The sequence below is a fragment of the Adiantum capillus-veneris genome, chromosome 4, assembly GCF_014529385.1.
Source record: "Adiantum capillus-veneris isolate H3 chromosome 4, ASM1452938v2, whole genome shotgun sequence".
In the NCBI taxonomy this organism is placed as follows: domain Eukaryota; kingdom Viridiplantae; phylum Streptophyta; class Polypodiopsida; order Polypodiales; family Pteridaceae; genus Adiantum; species Adiantum capillus-veneris.
Window position 1 is genome coordinate 12677364 of NC_140934.1, and position 7399 is coordinate 12684762.

A 7399-nucleotide genomic window follows, 5' to 3' on the forward strand; every position below is an offset into this window, starting at 1 on the left:
TCGTGTTCTCCGAATCATCAGAGGAGTTGTGTTTCGTTTTCTTTGCCTGGGCTCTAGTTATTACCTTGATTGGAACAATCGGTTCACCCTCTGATGAGCTACTAGGCATCACTTGGATTACGTTTAATACGGTTTTACCCTTGTTCAAAGGATTTTTAGGACAATCTTCCGTAAAGTGTCCTCCCTTTTTGCAACATTGTATGCAATAGGCTTGAATTGGTTTGAGGTTTTTGTCAGGCTCTCGACATTTGTTTTTCCAATGGTCGTCAACACCAGAGTTATGACAGTTTCCTATTCTAGGCTTCATCATGGGTCTTCCCATGGGAGGTTTGACACCTTGATTAGCTACATAATACATTGGTGTGAGCTCTGGTGGAGCATAAGTCACTGTTTTTTCCATTTGTGGTGGATGTGGACTGTACCAATCTCCTTCTACCATTACTGTAGATGGACTATGCTCTACATAGGGTGTAACAGGCACTAATATTTATTCATCTATGACTCCTCCAGAGTGCATGTACTTTACACAGGCACTGCATAATGTCACAGATACAGAGGTTGTTGTCCCAACACAGGTTGAGGTATTTTCATACCCATTGGTGGTCTTTGAGTTTGGGCCATATTAGGCTGATATCTGTACATGGGTTATCCTTGTGGCCTCATAGGCACGTACTGAACATTCTCATCATACTTTGGTCTGAAGTAGCACTCATGGGTCTCATGGTTGGTCCATTTATCCTCGATTGCACACCATTTTTGTGGCCTAATTAGTTATCCCTATGGAGGTATCCCTTGTCCTGGTCCTCTCGTAGGTGCTTCTTGCATATTGTTCATCATGTCGTTCACCCTTTTTAGCATATCTTCTATGGCTGAGAGTGGTGCCGCAGCAGTCGTTCCCACTTGTGCTGATTTTGTGGACACTGTCTTTTCGCTTTGGTTATCCTTAGGGACATCTTCTTCGTTGAAGATCTCGCAATTGTCTCCTAGGTCAATAGCATCAGACACACACGCTTCTAGGGTTGTATGCTTTTTACTATAGAGTATAGCATGAACTTCTTTGTTTAGTAGTTCCTCCAGAAACAAAGATACAAGTCGTTCTTCTGAAGGTATCTCCATCTCTGGGAATCTGGAAATGTATTGTTTCATTCGAGTTGCACAATCCCTAACAGACTCACCATGTTTCTGTTTAAAGATGTAGATTTGAGCTATCGTATTATGTTTGATCCCCGTTTTGGAACAAGCAGCTACAAATCCTTGAGCTAATGTGTTTAGGTCCATGATAGACCTTGGTGAAATGTTTTGGAACCATGTCAAATCTTTTCCTTCTAATGTCATTCCAAACCCCTCGAATTGAGTATGGAAATTAAATATACGCTCTGCTCTTAGCACTTGCTTAAAGCTTGCTAAGTAGTCGCATGGATCCCCTGATCCACTATATTTTTTGACCCATTTCTGAAAATCAGCTGGTCTGACACGTCTGTTTGGTTCAACTCCAGGTCTTCTGGGAGGTTGTCCTGTTTCGAATCCTTCAAACCAATCTGTTGGAAATAGTGACTCATATAGCCCTGGACTGGCCTTAGTGTTACCCGGTTTTTAATGTGATGAGGTGGTTTTTGTTTCCTTCACATTACTCTTAGATGAACTCTTACAGTGTTCATCCCTTGGAATTGTTTCTGGTCCTTGCCCTAATATCCAATCCCGTATGGAATACCCTTGGTATTTCATTTGTTCTACCTCCTCAGGAGTCGTCATAACAAAGTTGTTGTTGATTCCCTAAACAGGTAGGTTGGTAGGTCTGTTGATCCCTTATCTTTGATCTTAAAGATATAGATAATCTTCATGGCCGTTAATTGTCCTGGTTTGGCATGAAAAGTCCACAGAAGATCTTTTATATTTCTATCTTTCCAACAATAGACTTTGATCCTAGGATTATCTGTACTAAGTCGTTTCAAAGGCTTCAAGTCTACTTGATCGTATCCCTCGAATTCTAAGGTTGGTGGTCCTTCTTTTGCTGACATATCTGGGATTATGGTGTTTACTTCTAAGCCCCATTTGTCTATCCATCAGGATTTTTGACCTGTAAATATTGAGTTCCGTTTTGATCCATATACATTTTTTCTTGTTTATTTGCCCTAACCTCTTCTTTGAACTCAATACCATAGTCATCAATGCGAATAGCATACTCCTCGTTAGGGTCCAAGTAAACCTTGGCTCCATGACGGTTAGTCTTGTAAAAAGATAGTATATGCTTATAGCGCATTGTTGTTCCGGTTTCCGATTGAGTCGTGTAAGAAGACATTTCGGATGTTGAATCTGAAAAAGCGTATGAGACTTCTTCAGGAATTGTGTGCAAGGAATTGCCTTGATTCACACTTTCTTCGGTTGATACTCTACTGGAGGTTTCTCTGAGTATGTCTTGATTTCCTAGTACACGACCAGATCTAAGGTTCATATAAACGTATGAAGCCCTGGATAGAGTTCTCACCTTTGGATTGACTTGTCGTCAATTTCCACTCGATTCAATTGCAACTTTCTGTCAAGCCACGGATTCCTCGTCTGCAACCTGATTCCTGTACAAATTGGTTCAAGTTAGCTATTCTTCTATAAAGACAGTAGAATTTTTGCTATTCTCGTGATTGGTCTCTGTGTATCATTTCAAATCGAGCTATGAGAGTCAAAATTTGACTTTCAAATTTGACTTTAGCAAAAATCAAAGGTTTGATCTGCAACCTGAAAACTAAGTGTACATGTATCAATTTTGATCTGATTAAACCCAAAATTGCCATGTGGCTTTATATTATGTTGGTCTATCACTGTATAAGTTCAAAAGTCAAAATTAATGTCTCTAGATAGCAGAAGTAAATAATCGTGATTATTTACATTTGTAAGTTTTTTGTACTTTTTTGATTGGTTTGACAAGTATACAACTTGTTAGAGTCCCTGGACAAGTTTCAACAAGTTTGGACAAAATCTAATCAAGTTTATCAATTGTCTGGTATCCACAGACTCTGATTTCGAGAATCTGGCTTAAGTCTCACTTTTGGGATCCAAATTTCACCAAAATTAATTTGTGAGATCTACTTGATATGCTTGACCTTGTGGTGCACTCAAATTTGCAAAATCATTAAGTTTTGAAGCAGATGTAAATAATCGTGATTATTTACTCGAGCTATATTTTTGCAAGTTTTTGCCTCAACTTTGACATAGATCTGTTAAGCACCTTAAGTTAAGGTCACTAGCCAATTTTCATTAAGTTCGGACAATTTTTGGTCAAATGGTCATCAATTATCTGTCCATAGACTAACTTTGCAATTTTAGTCACAAATTTCACTCCAGTGATCCAAATCTTACCAAATTTGGTTTGTGGGCTTATTACAACATGGTGACACTAGTGGTATGCTGACTTGGTCAAAAAAGTTGAAAAATAGGGTAGATGTAAATAATCGCGATTATTTACTTCTGATAAACTTTTACAAATTTTTTGTCAACTGAGCATGTACACATATTTATCACATCAACCTAAGCCTATGAATCAAATTTCAACAAGTTTGGATAAGTTTTTCCCAATTTATACTCAAGATTCAAAAAGTCAATACAAACTTTAGTTTTTACCCAGTTTTTTGCCAGTTTAGTGATCCAAATCTCTTGGGTCTTTACAAAAGTTGTTTGTACACATGCAATGAGTCAATGGTATAAACCTTGGCCAATTTCGAGCAGAAAGTTAATAATCGCGATTATTAACTTTAGGATTGAAATAAGCACTTTTTTGCAATTTTCTCAAGGACAGTCTTTATATGATGTATTTTAAGCCTATGAATCAAGTTAAAACTTAATTTGGCCTAAAATATCAAGAAAAGTAAATAATCTGAGTTTTGGCAAACTCTTGAAAATTTTTACCTCGAGGTTCAGACAACTCTTAGGCTTACTCTCCAGTCGGATTGAGTGAATTCGAGTCTTTTCGAGCTATTTCTAGCCGTAGACCTGAAATTCTACAATCCTAAAGGTACTCAACAAGTACGATTACTTCCAAGCTACCTGTACACAGCAAAAGACGACAATCTTAAGCTATGCGGTTTCTAAAAGAAAGTTTTGAACTGTAGGCGAACCTAAAGGAAGTTAAAGGACACTACACAAGACGCTCATGTTTTTCCCTAGTTTAGGTCTCTTCGATCCCCGGTAATGGCACCAAATGTGGGACGCATGTCTAACCTCACCATCCTATCTTATTGCAGTATTAGCGAGAACCACGATTAATTTGTCAAACCATGGGACGAAGCTGACTCGGCTAGTGCATAGAGACTACAAGAGGTTGTCAATCTCTCGGAAAATAACTAACAACTCGTATCTAACTCAAGCTACATTCAAGTGATTGAAATCACCAAAAGCCAATCGCTCATCGACAAGCAAATCACATCAGTAACAGCATCAAATGACATCCAAACGTAACAAAACCTCTAGGCCAAGTTTATAAGACCTAAGCACACATGCTTATGGTCTCAAAACCCACTTTAGGTCAAGTTTCAAAATCGCGATTATTAACAGCATTGGATTTTTGACCTAGTCGTTTTCGACTCAGAATGCATCTAAATGCTTAGTAATGATGCCCCAATACCCCGCGTATGCTTAGTTTTTTATTTGAACATGTAAATTCCTAGTTATGATGAAATTAGGCCGCGGGTTACGACGCCAAAAGCTACAAAATACTGTGAATGGCTTATGTCAATGCGTAGAGCTGTTACCTGCGATTGCAATGCAACAAACGCAATCGCAATGTGACAACCGGAGAGGGAGTAGGAAGCACGAAAAGGAGAGAAGTGAGCGCTGTTAGCTCACGCTATGTATTTTTTATCCACAACTTATAAAAAACTTACAAAAATTGGCTTTTATACCTTAGCCAAGGTTTTTGGGTGGTCAAAACTAATAATCTGGAGTTCTACCAAAGCTGGGTGATGACTGGCTGATACATTCTGGAAGCTTGTAGCCCCGACTCATTAATTACAGAGTTTATCCGAGAAAGTAGGAGTTACAATATTCCCGATTCATCAAAATAATAAATGTTTTACAAAGAGAACTCCGAAAAATGGTGTCCGTGTTAGCTTGTTGCTAACATGAGAGCATCATGTGCAGCCACACCAAGCACAATTAGAAGACTCAATACACAAGTGAAATAGGCACAAATTGGATTGATTATTGAACTAGAGTGAAAATACACATTGATCCATTATATAGGCTTTGGGAAAAATCTCTGCATGACATCATAGGTGATGGTAGGCATCAAGATCAACACAAATATCTTCTAGTTCATGCATGCTTCTCCATGAGTGTGTGTGTGGGTGTGTGTGTGGGTGTGTGTACCATGTGGAGTCAATGCAAGCATCAACTAAAAGTGGTAGGCAAGTGTAGTAGGAAGATACATTGAATCTAGACAGAGTAGAGTAAGGGGAGAGCTCCATGGTGTGGGCTTAGGCACAAATCCTAACAAGTTTGTTGTTGCCAAACATAAAATGTGAGCTTATATACATATATTACCAATTCTCCAAACCTATGTGCCATTACCTAAGTTCATGGGTAGTACTTTGCCATGGACTAGAGGTGTTGTTTCCCATTGAGTCTATCAAAGCACTTTGTTGTGCCAAGACATTGACATTGGTTAGAGACTTCATGAGGAGATTGCTAGTCACGATTGTTGGAGAAATGTATCATGCTTTGTTAAGACAATAGAGAATGGGCAAGGGGAGGTGTTGGGGGCATATCAAGGGCACTAAGGCTGCGAGGTGAGGAGGGGAGTTGGAGGTGATGAGGACAAAGAGTAGCAAGGTGACAACCTGTGAGGCGAGGTGAGAAGAAATTGGAGGAAATTTGAGAAACAAATATTTTCAACTAATTGATTTTATTGGAGGTATGTTATTAGGTCTCCTCAATCTTGAAAAAACAAAAAGCCTTTCAAAACATCTTTTTTTTTTGTCATACTCACAACTGTGAGTGGAGTGAATTTATATTAACTTGAAAATAAAATCACCCTCAAGCACTACAAGTGCCTTGAGGAGGCAACGGTTCCATAAGGGGCTTGAATAAAGATGCAACATAAACCAAAACACGAGTGCTACAAAAAATCTCTCGAGTGGTTTAGGCAACTCATTGCATTGTGCCACTGTTTAACATTACTTGTTGTCCCTCTCTTAGCTCCTACAACATGAATGAGCTCGGTGCTCAAACTCACAATATCATCAAATTGAGCCACAACCAATTTTTCCTCGAAGACCCGAAGGTTCTTAGACTTCTAGACCTGATTAATGTAACAAAATCTGGTGATTTGGATGCACAATAGAATGGCATGGATTTGTAAAGTACACCCTCCCAGAATCAGGTCATCTGTGCAGAAGATAATCTTCCAAGTCTTTCATACTCATTTGCAAACTTTAGCGGCCAGTCCCTGTGAGGGAAGGCACTTGCTAAACAAATGTAGGGGGTCCTCAAAAGACCAGAGCAAGTGTCAATACCAATCCCTCTAGCACGAACCTTAATCCTAGTAGGCATGGCTCCCCAAAGCACCTTCTAGATAAAGAACTTCATGTATTTAGGCAATTTGATCTCCTAGATGGCATTAACACTCTTTTGCCAACGCTCTTTTGACCAATTTTTTCTTCCATATTTTGGTGAATGGGGAAAACCGGTCCGCTTTCTTTACCAACTAACTGTAGGTATCTTGGGTAGTCTTTCAAAACATCTTAAGTGCATAAGTGAAGGGTGAGTTTAGGAAATGAAAATAACCATGAAGGTGGAAATTCAAAAGACTTTTTGTGTCCATATAAAGAGCAGGTCTACTTCACATTGGTACATTTGGTTTTTGGATGAAGAAGGCCATAGGGGGGTGGTGGAGAAATAGTGCAATTTTTGAGCCATTGATGTAGAGGTTGTCGATGATGGACATGTGTCCTCTTGGGTTGGAAATGAAAGTCATTTAAAGATTAATTTTTTCTTTTAAATTATAAATGGATCTTTCTATCATTGCAATTTCGTCCTTCGTTTAAAGCTCTCTTGATTTTTATTTTTTATTTTGTCTTTGTTATTTGGATTGCTTAAAAAGGAAGTGCATCCATGGAAGTTTGATCCCATGATGTGAACTATTGTAATACTTTGATTTGTGAAAGAATCTTTTTATTTAAGTACACATTTCATGAAATTGTTTCCATATTTCTTATGCTTACTAAATCTATCTTTTCTTATGAAGGCATTAAAATATTATTGATTGGCGATAGGAGCTAGCTTATTTGGTTAAGCATTTGATCTCTATGATCCGGGTTATGGGTTTGATTATGGTTGGTTGATGCCCGAAGGTGCACCTTTTGTATCTGATCATGCGAGAATGCCCAGACTGCTAATTATCGGCTTGCCAAAA